Source organism: Aedes aegypti, chromosome 2 (genome assembly GCF_002204515.2).
Source record: "Aedes aegypti strain LVP_AGWG chromosome 2, AaegL5.0 Primary Assembly, whole genome shotgun sequence".
Classification (NCBI taxonomy): Eukaryota; Metazoa; Arthropoda; class Insecta; order Diptera; family Culicidae; genus Aedes; species Aedes aegypti.
This window is the reverse complement of record NC_035108.1, coordinates 286,751,237-286,768,855: the sequence shown is the minus strand read 5'-3', so window position 1 is coordinate 286,768,855 and position 17,619 is coordinate 286,751,237. Positions and strand designations below refer to the sequence as shown.

Below are 17,619 nucleotides of genomic sequence, written 5' to 3'. Positions count from 1 at the left end.
GATGATCCCTTGAATATCGAGTTAAGGAGAGTCGACTGTATGTTGTTAACAAAATGGTAATACCAAATTAGGATGATAGTGTTTTCTAACACAGAACACCTAGACATAAGAAATTAATGTAATATTTGGAATGATGTTGATTAGTAACAAAAATGTTCATACAGCTAGCATAAAGAACAATAAAACCGTTTAATTTTGCCGGCATCGTAAAAAGCTTTATCTTGTTAGTAAACATCGTAAAACCTACTCATCTTCATCACCTGTATCGTACACTAACGTTGTGTTTGAAAGCCCACCACGTGCTGTTTGTATACGGATATCGTGTGTAGGACATGAATGTCCTTTCACTAGCACATACAACTGTACCCTCTCGCAGGTTTTCCTCGCTCGGAAAATCATCGGAAAGCTCCGAACATACTAGACAGCACTCTCATTCTTGGTTTTTCATCGCATGTACCAGTCTTGCGCTGACTTCCGTCGAAATTGAACCTTGCATTGGAGTAACGCTCGCGTGTGTTCCGGTCCTCAGTTGGGGGTGCTTTAGTGCAGACAAGAAGTGCTCCATTGGGGAAAAGGGAGGAAATCATCCAGAACAAATTCAAAAGGAGATTCCCACGAAGAATAGTTCCCGGCAAGGGGGTGGAAAAGTTACATAAAAACCACCACTCGATTTGTACTATGCTGAGGCTGCTCCAGTGACCGACACCCAGAACCCCACCGCCCCTTCTTTCATTCAGCTAACCCGATTTAAGCACGGGTACCAGAGGTAATAAAAACAAGAGGATTACATAGTGTTCTTCCTATCGGCTGTTGCCAGTCATCGCCGGATTGTTGCCCTTCCGGCTACTTGTTCTCCAGCAGCCAGCATTGGATTGGGTGGGAAAGTCCACCTGAATCGCGTAAGGATATTTGTACGTGCTATTCTCGAGAAAGCGAGGGCGGTAGAAAACGAGTTCCAGTGAACGCAGTGCAAGATGTGGTAAAGGGAAGTGATAATTAGATCAATTATAAAATGAAATCACATTATGATAATAATTGCCGTTGTAAACTAGCTGCGCCAGTTGAGTTCTAAGTGAATTTTACAGTGAACAAGCAGTGGAGATTTGCGGCGGTTAGTTGGAAATAGTGACGAAGCTTTTGGGGAAAAGTTTTTAATTTCTTTGCAGAAGAAAGCTTTTTAGAAGATAGATCGAAATCTGTTGGGAATTGTCTCGCTGTGCTCATCGAAACGGAATACGCACGAAAAGAGGAATACAATTGTCTAGCGAATCCATGAAGCGCAGAACCACCTACCATTGCAACCAACAACCACACCGCTAGCAAAATATCAGGCGGAAGAAGTTTATAGGAAGCAATTGAGAATTTAATTTGAATTTTAAACGAGTTCTGCTCGGTTGTGCTGCACAGATAGAGCAGCTTGATTATGTGCGCTTGTGTGTTTGTTAATGCGCTCTGTCGAAGCGTTCGCTAATGTGCTCCGTGCTGCTCATTCATGCCCTGAAGAGAGAGGGAAGTGTCCTCAGGCAAATTCGCTGAAGTTAGTGTGATTTATCGGGAATTGTGCTTTAGTTGTTGTTGGCGGAATACATAAATACCCATTCAAGCAATTGTATTGTGTTAACGCTGTTGCAGAAGAATAGTGAACGGTTATGCTATCCTGAATTGCATGGTGGCCGAAACGGTTCCTGGAATGAGTGGCTGGTTATTCATGGATACAGATATAATCTAGTACGAAAGGTAAATTATAATTAAATGCAAAACCACTGGATTGAAAAGGATTAACTTTATTATTTTACATCATCATTGAATTTCCTAGTATTTAACATACTCTGAAACTGGGTAACTTTGACAATACTCTAATGTTATACACTATCTGAAAGCTTATGGCCCAACACTTTTATCTAGCATTAGGAATGAAAAAATGTTCGGTTGAAATTTCAGTACTATTCATTATTACTTTTCAGTAGCTTTTCTTCTTCTTCTTCTTGCTGGCGTTACGCCATTACTGGGACAGAGCCTGCTTCTCAGCTTAGTGTTCTTACGAGCACTTCCACAGTTATTAACTGAGAGCTTACTATGCCAATGACCATTTTCGCATTCGTATATCGTGTGGCAGGTACGAAGATACTTTATGCCCCGGAAAGTCGAGAAAATTTCCAACCCGACCAGTGGGATTCGAACCCACGACCCTCATCTTGGTCTTGCTGAATAGCTGCGCGTTCACCGCTACAGCTATCTGGGCCGTTTTTATGTGCATCATTTAAGGATGCAAATCTCACAAAAACCGTTTAAAATTTTTGCAAAAAACTGGGTGGTTTTCAAGTTAGAGCTGTTTGAGTAATTCAATATTATACATGTGTTTTGACGATATTTTATATTGAGTACATTAAGAAATATATTTTTATCCACTCTTCATACAAATTTCGAAAAAACTCGATCAAATATACAAAATTTGAAGTGACGTAACATGTGAATTCTAAAAACAAAAAAAACACCAGATAACTTATTCAGATTACATATTTCTTCGCTTGAGGTTTGGGCCAAACTTTTTTTTTCTGCCATTGTGTGTCGTTCACTTAGAGCAATGATAAAAGTGTCGCGAATCGCGTTAGTAGTATTTGATCTTTCGATCGTTTGCTTGCTCTTGCGATGGCGAGCGATAATCACTTGTTCGGCGTACAATGCGTTTATCAAACTATATCGCGAAATACGATTAGTCGTATCACCAAACAGAGGAGACTCCCAGCCTTACCTTGTCCTATCAACCCAATATCCTTTGCATGACAACTGTTGAGGTGCAGAGGTCAGAGGCGACTCATAACCTCACTTCCTACCTTCTCTACGAAGCTGAAAATGACTAATTGGAAAAATGTACAAACAAACAATTAATAATTGGAATGGTACTTTGTAAACAAATCTCTACTCATTAGATGCAATTTTTTTGGCTGAAATTCAAAAATTTCTATTCGTGGAACAGGTAGAGTCGAGGTTAGAAAATCGGTATACTCGATCTCTAGTAACAATCGTTACCTAACTGAAATTCCTTCCTTTTCCCGTTTACCTTAAGCACCATTATTGACATTTAAAATTAAAAAAAAAAACTCTCGATTTGAGCGCATTGAAAGATAATCTCAAGTCCCGTTTATTGGATTTTTGTGCAAATTCGATTGTTCTGGTCAATTACGGAGTAGCCACTACGATGTGTACGATTATCTATGCTCAGGCTCATTAGGGCGACTCAAAATTTAAAAAAATACCATCTCCCATATCTGTCTTACATACTTTACCATAAAAATTGTGTAATGTAAAATTTCAGTTTTTTCGGTGTTGATTAAAAGGCGACCCAAAGACAATGTAGGTTTATGGAAATTACTGTGGAGAAATTTTGAAAAATGTTTCAAACTCATAAGTACTGTAATGTAAGAACAAACTTGTCATCCTATAGCGAAAGCTCAACCATAATGCAGGATGTTGTTGATGAAACAAATCCTTTTCGAGCTAGTTTTGTTTGGGATTTATGTAGATGTTTGCAGGACAATAATCCCATATGAAGCTAAATAATTGCCAACAAATTCATGAATATCTCTTTTACTATCTGTCGGATTGAATTTCTCTCTTCAGCAACAACCTTCATTACGATTCGAAGAATGAGTTTTATTTTTGGGATGATAAGTTTGTACTGACATCCCAGTACTAATGTTTATGGAACATTTTTCCAAATTTCTCCGAAGTAATTTCCATATAAACCTACATCGTCTCTGAGCCACCTTTAAATCACCACCTAAAAAACTGAAAATTGAGTCCTAAAATTTTTAATGAATTCTTTTTTTATTTAATGATACGAAACAGTATCTTCTTGCAACTACTTCAACAATCTTTCCAGCTGAAATAACGGCTATAACATATTGAAACTTTAATTTTAAAAACGATTCCAAATATGAACCTTGACGCTTTTGATCATGTTTGACGTTCACTGTGTCGACAGAAACGCCACAAGAGTTTCAGTTTTAACACTGGGGTTGTTCCTATTTGACATTTCGGGAAGGACACGGAAAACAAAATAAACCCAAAATGTGGGGTGTGACAAAATCTTCAAAACCGTAACAAATTTTTTTTTGGCCTCAAACCAACAAAAATCATTTGAAAATTTAGTAAACATGTGTTTCTGGCCTAAATTTAAGCGTTTGGTACTAAAATTGAGACAGGGCTTTAGGGCCCTATTTCACAGAACACTATTTTTATGGTAAGGATGGCATTAGAGACACGGGAGATTAAATTTTAAAACTTTTTTTTTATTTTGAACTACCCTAATGGTCATGCTCAATTGTTTCAGAAACCCAGATATTAACATTTGTTAACGCATGATCCTTCAGAAATAATAAATCGATAATAGTTAAGACAAACTACACTCATACTGCATGAGTAACATTGATTTTGCTACCGTAAAACGGGGTATCTGATCTAATGTAATCTCTTAACGAAAAGATTTTTTACAAAATGGAGCCAATTTTGTAATCAAAGCCAGAAATTTCCTTACAACGTTAAACGAGACACCAATTCGATTTGAAGTAGCTGCGACGATCTACAAGCATTTTAAGAAGTTTTCAAGATCGCCGTCGCGACAAATAATCGCGCAATGTACAGTAAGTAGGGACAATGGAATTTCGCTATGGGCAGTATTGTGAAAAACACAATTAAGATTTTTCATGCGTGAGTTGTCAATCACGCAACTCAGCAGTCAAAAAATCATGGATTAGTTGGCTCACTTTTTTACTCTTCTTCTTCTTCTTCTTCTTCTTCTGCTTGGCATTAACGTCCCCACTTGGACAGAGCCGGCCACTCAGCATAGTGTTCTAAGAGCACTTCCACAGATATTAACTGGGAGCTTTCTTTGCCTAGGTTGCCATTTTTCGCATTCGTATATCGTGCGGCAGGTACGATGATACTCTATGTCCAGGAAGGTCAAGGAAATTTCCATCGCGAAAAGATCCTGGACCGACCGGGAATCGAACCCAGACACCTTCAGCATGGCTTTGCTTTGTAGTCGGCTAAGGAAGGCCCTTTTTGGCTCATTGTCTCGTATTTCCACAGTTTACTCACACACGGCAATAATTTCTTGTTAGTCTGGTAAAATTATAGTAATCCTTTCTAACATAAACAACAACATTCGAGTTTTACGAGTTTTTGACGGGTTTTGCGACTGAATCATGTTTCACGGTTTGAGTTGATTGAGTGATTTTGCATCAAAATCTCTAGTTTGCTCTCAAGCAGTGGCGCGGGAAATGGGTAGGACAGGTAGGACATGTCCTACGCGGAAAAATACCTGGGTAGGACAATCAAAGGATTGTCCTACCCATGATTGAACACAAAGTGATATTGTTCCTACATAATTTCTGAAGCCATATGTAGGTGTTCTTGGATTAATTGCCATGAGCATTCCTGGAAGTATTTAATGACAGTTATTTAAATAAATGGAATATGCATTGAGTACTATCAAGAGATTCCTAAAAAATATCGTTGGTTCAATTCGTGGATTAACCCAACACTAGTTGAGCAATTCTTACAGTATTCCCGAAGCACACTCAGTAGAAGTTCTTGGCTGAATCGTCGTAAACATTTCTGCAAGATATTCGTTGACCAATTTTTAGAAAATGACTGGATCATATTTCCTATGGTTCATAAAAACAAAGTATACAGTGGCCCAATTTCATATTCGTACAGGATACTGTTTCCACATCAAGTTAGTAAAAAACTATTAAATGAAGTATTGAGCTACAAATACTTTATCCACATTGAAGGTAACAGGTGTCATCTATTGTTTGCCAATCACAAAATGTTTCCATTTACATTCATCTTTGGATTAATAGAAAAGTATTGAATTGATGTCTAAAATTCACCCAATTCCATATTCGTACACCTACCAAAATCCATACGCACAACGTTCAAAACTAAATTTAGAAGCTCTATTTGATTACTGAAATGCTTTATTATGATGATCAGATGTGGTGAAATACATTTGGACAATTTATTAGTGGACATATGTGAAATTTAGGTAAAGTTATGAGAAATGCCAGTTTTCCAATGATTTTTGCTATTAAATCCTATAATTCGAACAATAACGTTTATTTTTGTCATTGGATCCAATCTATAGATTATACTCGTAAGCTCTGATAGAAATTTAGTTGAAATATATATAGTTTACAGAAATCATAAACAGTTTTTATTCCTTTTGAGTTCAGAAAATTGTTGTGCCATAAGTTCAAAACTCTTCCAAAATGATATTTTTAATCAATGTAAACCACATTTTCATTCTAAACAACAGGTAAATGTTAATTTTGAATTTGTCTGTAAAAATAATTTGAACTACGAACTTTGTTTTACAATAAAGTACCCTAAACCTCGCTGTACATCGCTGATGTCATCGTAATATTCAATTATCTTTGAAATAATATTCAAATTATATTCAAAATAGCACCCTATTTTGCAATTTATTGATTTTATAAGAAAAATACAAAATAACTTGAATGAGCAGAGTGCATTGATATACTATTTAATAGAATATATCCTGGTGTTTTCATCATTTAAAAAAACGTTTGTGTTGCGATTATGGCAATAATATTTATTCTTTAAATCTCTATAATCATGTTTGGTAGTAAAATGTAAATTAAAAATGATAATTACGCAATGTTTTGATAGAAACACTAACTATGGATTATGTATATACATTTAGGAGCCAAACATAAAGAAATTGACTAAAATTTTTGGTTTTGGATTTGTTATAAATGTCATACTACCTAAGATTCAAAAGTATAAGTTGTCGATATTCACTCCTAGCTACTCTAAAACTGATTATAATTTTTTGAAACTTGTGCAATATTCGCATTTATCATTCTTAAGGAAGTGATGTTGAAAAAAATGCAATTTATTGTTCGACTTACCGAATATTATAGCAAAAAACATGGGAAAACTGGTATTTTCCTTAAATTTACTTAAGTTTCAAATATGTCCACTTTTAAATTTTCCAAATGTATTCTTCTGCATCTGAACAACACAACGAAGAGCTTAAGTAATAATCTAGTCCATTAAAAAATAGTTTTGAATGCTGTATATTTCTTTTTTGTTAGGTGTACGAATATGGAATTGGGTCAATTATAGACACAATCTCAATACTGTTCCATTATTCCAAAGATTTAAGCGAAAGAATACAGTTTGTCATTGCCAAACAATAGATGACACCTATAACCTTCATTATTGATAAAGTATATCGAAGTCCATACACCATTTAATAGATTTATACCAACTTGATATGAAAACAGTGCCCCGTACGAAAATGAGATTGAGTCACTGTATTTTGGAGAATTTTTGAAAGAATTCTTGTCGGAAACATTAAAAATGCTAGCAGAGTTGTTTCCGAAATTCCAAAGAAATATTTAAATAAGTTTCTGCACGTTGATCCATTTATCAAGAATCTTCAGCTTCTTGTGTAATTTTACAATTTGCCCGGAAGTTTCGTGCTTCGATAATATCCAGAATGGACCACAGATATGAATTGCAAATCAAATTGAGTTGATATCAGTTTTCAACATATCTTATCACAATCTTTCAGTTGTACTAATGATACGGCTTTCTCTATTATATTGGGCAAAAATGCGCTAAAAGTACATCTCGTCCCCTTAATGCTACAACTAGATTACTCGAAATTTCGATTTTCAGAGTTCAATTTGTCGAAATCTAAATCTTGATTAAGGTGCAAGAAAAAATGAAGCAAATGTCAAAAATTAAAAAGCAGTTTTCGCCCTTGAAATCAATAAATCGCAAAACAATAAAAACACACAGCCTTTTTATTTTGCAAATAAAACAGTTGTGTGTTTTTTTTTTCGATTTGTCGATTTTAACGGCGAAAACTGCTTTTTCACTTTTGACATTTGCTCCATTTTTACTTGGGCCTTAAATCTGACAGATATTCACAGATCTTGAGCGTGTGATTCAAAGTAGACGGATTTCACGCCAACTCGACACGCGATTGGCAGCACCCCTTCAGAATTCAATGAAACTTTCTGGATGTCAAAACTATGTGAAACTAAGATACTTTGCATATTTTGTTTTTTTTTTCAAAATCAATCTAGATTAACATTTGGAAAGGGTCATAGTTTTTTTTAACTTATTTTTATAAACCCGTATAACTCAAAAACGGTAAGACCCACAAAAAAGTGTTGTATGGGGAATTGTCGTGAAATTTCCTGAAGTATGAGAAAAAAAATTTAAAAATAAAAACATTTTCTACACTGAAAAAAAAATTGCAAATTGGGCATATTTTAGAGAAAACATTTTTTCTAACATCGAATTTTTGAGGTCCAAAATGATTTTTTTTTAATTTTTTTTTCGCTTTAAACAGTCTAGTATGATCATATTTTCAAGTGATAAATGAGCTTTAATCTCAAAATAGATTATATTTGTTTTATTGGGAGCAGTTAAAAGAAATAAAACGGAATTACGTAGTTTTTTTTTAATTAAATTCAATTGATCTCGCACCATACCACTTATGAGAAAATCAACTCCGTCTAACAACCCGATGGGTTTTTTATGGTTGGAAAGATATCACAATAATATTTTGCTTTAGTTTTCGCCCCCTTCATACAAATTTAGACTTTTTTGTATGAAGGGGTGAAAATTAGTGCAAATTTCTTGGGTGGTGAAAATTAGATCTTTACCATATTTCGTTTTTGGTCAAAGCCAATCTTAACAGGTGTCTGGAAAGGGTCAATATTATGCTTATGAAAAATAAGTCGTGGTTTGCTTTTATTTTTATTATTGCTATATATCCTAAAACGTAATATCTGCACATGAATATTTACATTATTTTTGAGCTTTACTGAACAAACTGAATATTTTTGGTTCATTCTCCGAATTGGTATATCGTTTGGCTGCAATTTGTGTATCAGTAATAGGCATAAAACAATTATATTTTTGGGTACCAGGGACAGTTTTAACCTTATCAAACAATTCCACCAATTCCTCTGACATTTTAACATATTGTTCATTAGATATATAACAGAAATTTAATTTGGTGATACATATGTATCAGTTTGTTTCACTGCCCAGTCGAATAGTTCTCCCGGAGTTGCGATTGTGTTCCCATAGTCTTTTGCAAGACTTGCTCTTTTTGTCATTCGCTTGAGAGTGCCACCAATAGTCACAGGGGCCTTTGCTGTGGGATGTGGCAAAAAAGTGCCACTCCACATTGGACCGAATCGACAATTTAGCCGGAAAAAAGTCTTTTCTCTGTTCTCGTCGATTTTAGACGTTTGATGTCTTCAGAGAAGTTATTCGCAATTGAGTTTTGCATCTTTTGAGAAAAAAGTTGAATAGGGTGGCCCTTATTTAAGTTAAAATTTAGACTCAAACTTTTTTGTTTGATGAAATTTGTGGCTGCGGTCTTCTGCAAACCTTTAGAAAATGTTATTTTGAACAACTTTGTCGAAGACATTTTTGATCTAACTCTTCATTTGAGTTAAGTAAATTGATTTTGAAAGTTTTAACTTAGAGTGGACCCAAAAAATCAGTTATTTTGATCTAACCTTTTTATTTTCAGTTTTTCGTGAATGTGGTCTTCAGAAGAGTTGCAGAGGAAGTAAAGATACACATTTTTGCTGAACATCGCAAGTTTGTAATTCTTATGATTTTGAAGTTATAAGCAAATTTAAGTGAAAAACTATGAAATCTTTAGATGCCCATAACTCATGGAGTTGGTTCGATAAAATTTTTCTTTTAATCGCAATCGAAAGGTCATACGATAGGCAACGTTTGCTGCAAAAACTGTGAGAACGTATTTTTTTAAATTTAGAAAATTCACTTCAAAAATACACTTAAAAAACTCTAAATTTGCTTGTATTTCACAAGATTTCAAAGTTAACGGCGTGCTGTCTTCAGCAAAGTTGTAGAATTTAACTAGATCTACAACTTTTACCTTGTTATAGAAATGTGAAACAAAATATGAAGAAATGATGATACGATGCAGATGTGGGTCACCTTATATTTATTACTATAAATCATTAAGTTAGTATATCAGTAGTCGCTTTCATATACTTGCTGTTGTAAGCTTTGTATAGTATTATGATTTTATTATTATTTTATCAGTACTCAGTGGTATAATTCACATATAATTCAAAATGTAAAACGGTGCCAATGCAACTTAAGAAACTTTAAATGTTTCGTCATTGTGACTGCTACTATTGTGACTGAATACGTACAGTAGAGTCCTGGGGTACAGAACTGTGAAAATGGTGGAATAATCGACCATTATTGAAGAAGCCAAGGTTATCAAAAAGTGTGCAGTTTTGAAAAATTATTTATAGAATGAAAGTACAATTATATTGCTACTACATGAATAATTTTGTATGAAATAATAGTAAAATGTATTATAAAGTTCTATTTTTTTTTTATTTCACATTTCTCCATAAGGTTTGATATGAGAAAGTTGTAGATCTGGCTAAAACCTACAACTTTGCTGAAGACAGCACGCCGTTAACTTTGAAATCTTTTGAGTTACAAGCAAATGTAGAGTTTTTAAGTGTATTTTTGAAGTGAATTTTCTCAATTTACAAAAAATACGTTCTCACAGTTTTTGCAGCAAAAGTTGCCTATCGTATCGCCTTTCGATTGCCACTGAAAGAAAAATTTTATCGAACCAACTCCATGAGTTATGGGCATCTGAAGATTTCATAGTTTTTCACTTAAATTTGCTTATAACTTCCAAATCACAAGAATTACAAACTTGCGATGTTCAGCAAAAATATGTATCTTCACTTCCTCTGCAACTCTTCTGAAGACCACATTCACGAAAAACTGAAAATAAAAAGGTTAGATCAAAATAACTGATTTTTTGGGTCCACCCTAAGATAAAACTTTCAAAATCAATTTACTTAGCTCAAATGAAGAGTTAGATCAAAAGTGTCTTCGACGAAGTTGTTCAAAATAACATTTTCTTAAAGTTTGCAGAAGACCGCAGCCACAAATTTCATCAAACAAAAAAGTTTGAGTCAAAATTTTAACTTAAATAAGGGCCACTCTATTCAACTTCTTTCTTAAAAGATGCAAAACTCAATTACGAATAACTTCTCTGAAGACATCAAACGTCTAAAATCGACGAGAACAGAGAAAAGACTTTTTTCCGGCTAAATTGTCGATTCGGTCCAATGTGCACTCTGCTTCCAATCCATGTATTTTCTTGAAATTACATAAGCTGACAAAACTTTTTTATTTTTATAATGAGTTGCAGCTCCATCTGACATAAAATAACTTTTCAGAAATTTATTTTTTGTTTATAAAATTCATCAATTTTGAAATAGCTAGCTGAAGTGCTACTGTGTCATGGGTCAACACTTCTGATATTATGATAAAACTAAAGTTTTCCAATTTATAATCTTTTTTTGTAATTCTCGAATGAGTGTATCGTTGCTTGGGAATTATTCCAGTGATATCCTTGAGCAGCGTTTTGTATGATACAACTATAATTTTCAGAAAAGTCGCTAATTACCAGTATTTGATCTTGTTTTAAGGAGTTTGTTTTGTTTCGAAGAAAAGAAGACTGTTCTTTGCAAATAAAATCATGAGTTATGAGCTTATCAACTTTCTCTATTCCTCTACGAAATACGTAACAAATTTTTCAACAGGCTTTATTATCGTTTCTAAATTAATCTATCGATTAATCCATCTTCAACTTCTTTTCACAAATGACTTAGATAAAATGAAAACAGTTGTATTGGCATCAAGCTTAAATAGTTATCTGTATAGGTAGAATTGTAAGTAAAATGTCTATCTTTCTATACACTCACGCGGTGGTTGTTGAGTAACTCAGGTCGTTAACGGACATTTTAGGTAGATAACAATACAAACATATTCATTATTTCTTATCCATCACTTTTTCTAGAAGTGAATTTAATGGGTTATGGATAAGGTTGTTACTTTTCAATGTCTGCAATATTGTTGTGATATCTTTCAAACCATACAATTCTGTCGGATTGTTAGACGGAGTTGATTTTCTCATAAGCGGTATGGTGCGAGATCAATTGAATTTAATTAAAAAATAAACTCTGTATAATTCCGTTTTATTTCTTTTAACTACTCCCAATAAAACAAATATAATCTATTTTGTGATTAAAACTCATTTATCACTTGAAAATATGATTAAACTAGACTATTTAGAGCGAAATAAAAATAAAAAAATCATTTTGGACCTCAAAAATTCGAAGCTAGAAAAACTTTTTTCTCTAAAATATGCCCAATTTGCAATGTATGGACGACTTTTAGTAAATTTAATTACGAAACTTTTTGCTTAAGGATGATCAAAATCTGAAAAACCTGGCCGTTGTTTTAAATCGACTTTAAAGATTTAAAACATGATTTTTTTCAGTGTAGAAAATGTTTTTTATTTTTTCAATATTTTTTTCTAAAACTTCAGGAAATTTCACGACAGTCCCCCATACAACACTTTTTTGTAGGTCTTACCGTTTTTGAGTTATACGGGATTATAAAAAAAGTATAAAAAACTTTGACCCTTTCCAAATGTTAGTCCAACCATTTTCACGAGTCGTTATGCTATTTGAGATTACTAACGTTGTGGGCCACGTAATAAACCATAATGAGTGTCTAACACAAGTATAAAACTAGTAAAAAAAGTGAATGGGTTTGAAATATCAATAATCAATATGTTGCTGATTTTGTATAGAATAGTTTCCAACATTTAGCTTGTATGTGTTGTTTTCTCACATAATCATTAAATTTTGTTGAAGAATTATGCAAATCACTTCAATAATCAATAAAATTAGCAAATTCAAAAAGGGCCTAACTGATTTGAAAATTTGTAAAAGGGCCTATTTGCGGATGATGTTTGAATTGAACTATTTTTAGAAGTTGTTGTGCTATTTGAAATTCAGATCGTTGTGAGCCACGTAATAGATCATTATAAGTGTCGAACACAAGGGATTATCCCAAAAAAAAGTCCATCAATTGGGGCCTCCTCCAATGGGGGGATGTACGAAAATGTGATAGTGCATGGATTGGGTATTGGAAAAAGCGTGACAGAGGGGGTAGAAGGGTTCTAGAAATCCCGAAAAACGATGGACGTCATTTTTGGATCTTCCCCAAGTATGAAACTAGTAAAAAGCGAATGGGTTTGAAATAGGAATAATTAATATGGTACTGAATCTTCAACCGAAAATTTCCAATATTTAGCTATTATATAGTGATTTTTCACATAATCGCTAAATTTTGTTCAAGATTTATGCAAACCAATTCAAAAATCAATAAAATTAGCAAATTATAAAAGGGCCTAACTGAAACCATGTTCAATCAAAGGGCCTAACTGAAAGAGCCTAACTGGTTTGAAGATTCATAAAAGGGCCTATCTGCCGATGATGTTTGAATTCAACAATTTTTACGAGTTGTTGTGTTATTTGAGATTAGAAACATAATGGGCCACGCAACAGACTTTAATGGGTGTCGAACACAGGTATGAAACTAGTAAAAATGCGAATGGGTTTAAAATAGGAATTATAAATATGGTACGGAATCTTCAATTGAGAATTTCTCAATGTTAACGTTTTGCACATAGGCCCTTTTCAAATGTTACGCTAGAATTTCTAATGTAAAGTATCTTAGTTTCACATACTTTTGACACCCAGAAAGTTTCATTGAATTCTGAAGGGGTGCTGCCAATCCCTTTGTCGAGTTGGCGGAAAATCCGTCATGTATGGATTTAAGAACTGTATTTTTTGTCCCTAACTCAAAGTTTTGACGTGTATTAATGTGAATAACAATAACACTTGTACTAAATGTGACAGAAACATATTTAAAACAGCTTTTGAACTTTCGGCGTTGCTTTAGTGTCCGGATAATGATGCATCACGGTACATATAGTTTGAGAAAAAAAAAAAACTTGAAGGAATGTGCAATATAGGATATGAAGCTAAAACAAATGATCTTTTGAATTTTTAAAAATAACGCGACGATTTTAAAAGAATTTATATGATCGTTCCGGCACCAAACCAAAATATTCATTCTTTGTCTAATCCAGCAAAAAAATCCTTCTAGAATTCTCTCTCATGAGGAATATTCCTTCTGTTAATTCCAGTAACCTTTCAGGTATTCAATTATGAACTTTTAAAAGATTCCTTCCTTATTACATATAAATTCCCATTGTTATTTTGAAATATTGTCTAGTTTTCCTTATCAATTTTTAGAGAAGCTCTCAACAAAATCATCTGCATTTTTTTCACAAAAAATCTATAAATTTGGTGTTGCTCCTCGCATTTCTTATTCAAAAATTTCGTCAAAAAGGCCTAACTATGAAAATTTATACAAGTTTATAGGAATACGTTTAACTAAAAAAAAATCCGCGAAAGTACTCAAAAACTTCTCGAGCAATTTGTTCTGGAACTTCTTCTTTGAATAATATTGTTGTTTCTCCTGGATTTTGCAATTCTTGCATAAATAACATTTAGCAATCTATCTACTCTTCATTTGTGGTTCAAAGTAGTCTTGGAATATCTCAATATGCTTAGGGGTTTCTTCACAAATTACTCTACTATTCACTCCATATTCATATCCATTTGTATCATATTTCTGGAGTACCACATACAAAATGTATTGGAATAACTTCTAAACAAATTTATCGGATAAGTTCAACTCAAGCCGAATTCGTAAAAAAAATCCTGTCGGATAATTCAAGAACTGAAACTTTTTGACGATATTCCTGACAATATACCTCACAGAAAAGCTTGAGTGGTTGTTGTAGGATTGACTTCAAACATTCTTGTTTTTTTTCCTCGTCTTTTATAATGTACAAGTTATTTATATCTAACATTTTAGAAAATGGCTATCAGATTTTCCTACTTGCATAAATTCCACTCAACCTATTTGGGAGGGTTTTTTTAATTTTTATTTTTTAATGCAAAAATATTGGCGGTGTTTTTCGAGAACATTGCTAAAAGTGTATATGAGAAAATTAGTAATGTAAGATTTTACTGAATTAAAGTTTTGGATAATTTTTGTGCATTACTTTGACAAATTGTTGAGGTATTCTTTGCCATTTTTTTATAAGAATTCCGCAATTTTGCAAACCTACACGTCAAATCTATTCAGCAATATTTTACTAAAATTATCCAATCCAGCAATCCAAATTGCTAAAAATCTGTACAAAAATGCTGAAATTCAGCAAATCAATCCGTATGATCAGCGGAATATGCTAAAAATTTCAACTAGTCAAAATTTAAGATTTTTTTTTCTGAATTCGAATTCTAAACGAAAAAAACTGGATGAGTAGAATTTCCCTTTTTTAATTCTTCAGTGTTGCTTTTTGGAATATGAAAATATTTTCATACGAAGTTGCTTCTTGGAAGACCCATGACAAGTCAAGAGAAATTTGAAACAGGTAAAAACAACATATGGAAAACGGATCAACAAAAGATAAGGTTATAAGTCGAGTCTAGTATACGACACTGAAGACGGCCTTACAGTTGAGGTCGAAATACGCGTATCTGTCAAAGGATACAAACTCTAGTGGAATTAAATGGTATAGTACTAAATTCGTTTTTTTCATCTACTTAAAAGATAAGGGATTATTTCTAATCTTTTATCTAGAAATAAATGATTATAGGATAATTAAAACCTCCATAGGATCCATCCGAATCTTCTACAAAACTTATCCTTGAAATCTTGAAGAATTTCTTCCTCGACCTCTAGATTGCTCGGGAAGCCTCTATGAATTCCATCCTGCGCAAGAATTCAGCTCTAGAATATGGATTCTGCCAATAATGATGAATAAAGAGGCCTCTTAGCAATGTGATGGATTTTACTAAGGTGGCGCAGATGATTGAAGCGTGCCACTAGTTCTCTCTTTCATTCTCCCGCTGTTCTTATGCAGCTCAAATAGTGACGTCACTATTTGCGCTGCATAAGAACAGCGGGAGAACAAAAGAGAGAACTAGAGGCACGCATCAATCATCTGCGCCACCTTAGTAAAATCCATCACATTGGCCTCTTAGCGCCAGTCTACAACACTTATCCCACGTTTACCAAGATGTGGCCGGCGAGTAACGGTCATTTCAAAACTAAAGAGTGCATTCAATGCCGTTCGTTTAACGATTAGCTGCGCATGTGCGTTCAATCCAACATCAAAACAGAAACACTGCATTTTGACAGCTCCCACCAACACAGCTGACCGGTCCGATATATCGTATACGTATACGTGCGCCTCTGCATGCGATGGTATGCGTCTGGCAGTTCGTCCATCGGGATAATTTTCGTGTTTTCGTTCCGAGTCGCTTAATGTTTTGTCTAAAAATTGATTGATATTTTGGTGCAAATTGTGTCTAAGTCGGTGAAAAAGATTCCTTATTGGATGGGTAATATCGGTTAATCGGAGAATGTCCGCGGACTTTCGATTTCGGGAGTGAAAATTGACTTGAAACAGGCAGCCTGCAGTCTCTTCCTGGAACGTCGTCCTGTGCAATCAGTGTACACATCTCTCTGGTGCAATTTGTTGTATTCCGTGTGGCCCCAAAGCTGTTTGTGCCGAGAGTAAAAATATTGATTTTTTCCGCTACTATCTCGCTGTGAATATCTCGCCTATTGATGGTGAAAATTTATGTGATCCGGAAGAATAATGCGTCTGCAGGATGGATGTTCCTGTTGAGTTCTGAAAGGTGGAGTCCCGAGATGGCTCAGTGCTGATAGTGTGTGGAAGTGTCTAAAAAAACAAGAAGGAAAACATTGCGTTACCGTGATTGGAACCGAAGCGGTTTTACCTGTTTGATTATGCGTGGGCGGTAGAAAGCCATTAGCATCTGTCAGAGGGGGGATTGTGTGCGCTGTGGGGAGGCTTGCCGTCATTTTGGATTTGGAGTGATACATCTGTACTTACGATCCAGCGCCAGTCAACCGGGATTTAGAGTAAAACTGGATGGATAGGTGAGTGCAGCGACCCACGGGCTCCCTAATGGGCACGACGACAGCCCTGAGACGACCGAATCAATAATGGGATCGACGTGCACCATTCGATGGAGGGAATTAAAATGTTTGGGCTTCTGATTCGTATTTGTAGAGAGCATGGAATGGAAGTCCAGTATACTATAAAACATAGTTTAGCATTAGTGCTGCAAATCAATAATCAAGCCATTAATATAGTAGGTATCAGTAAAACTTATTTGGCCGTACAGCACAATGTCGAAGCTTGAAAATCATACTATTTTTAAGTAAATGTAAACCGAATTTCGTACAATACCATTTATTTTCACTAGAGTTTGTATCCTTTGATAAATACGCATGTAATACGCGTGTTGTTTCTTGTACTGCACTGAGGAAAGCAAACGTAAGACTGTCATAAGATTTGCTTATGGAATTACGACACAAGAAAAATCTTTGAAATTCATAAGACCATCGTATGGTTTTCGGCAGATGTTGTTTCCATAATACACCTCGAAGGAATTTCGTAAGATGATCTTATGAACCAGCATTGACTGATAACAAAATCCATAGATAGTCTTATGAATTACGTTCACTGAGGCAAAAATCTCGCATGATTTTCATAAGATCGCACTAATGAACGCGTTTTTTATTATT

General features: G+C 34.4%; 1 protein-coding gene across 11 annotated transcripts in view; it reads left to right on the top strand.

The window, feature by feature from the left end:
* The first annotated feature begins 463 nt into the window (after positions 1-463).
* The window catches only part of LOC5566252 (tyrosine-protein phosphatase Lar), a 607,417-nt gene continuing 590,261 nt past the window's right edge, over positions 464-17,619 (top strand). For 9 of the 11 annotated variants that reach the window (XM_021845272.1, XM_021845279.1, XM_021845281.1 and 6 more), the window contains exon 1: positions 16,261-16,968. The gene's annotated coding sequence lies outside the window, so the exon portion shown is untranslated. Of the gene's footprint in view, positions 1,738-16,260; positions 16,969-17,619 lie in introns of those variants that run through there. The other 2 variants (XM_021845273.1, XM_021845268.1) reach the window with 1 other exon arrangement.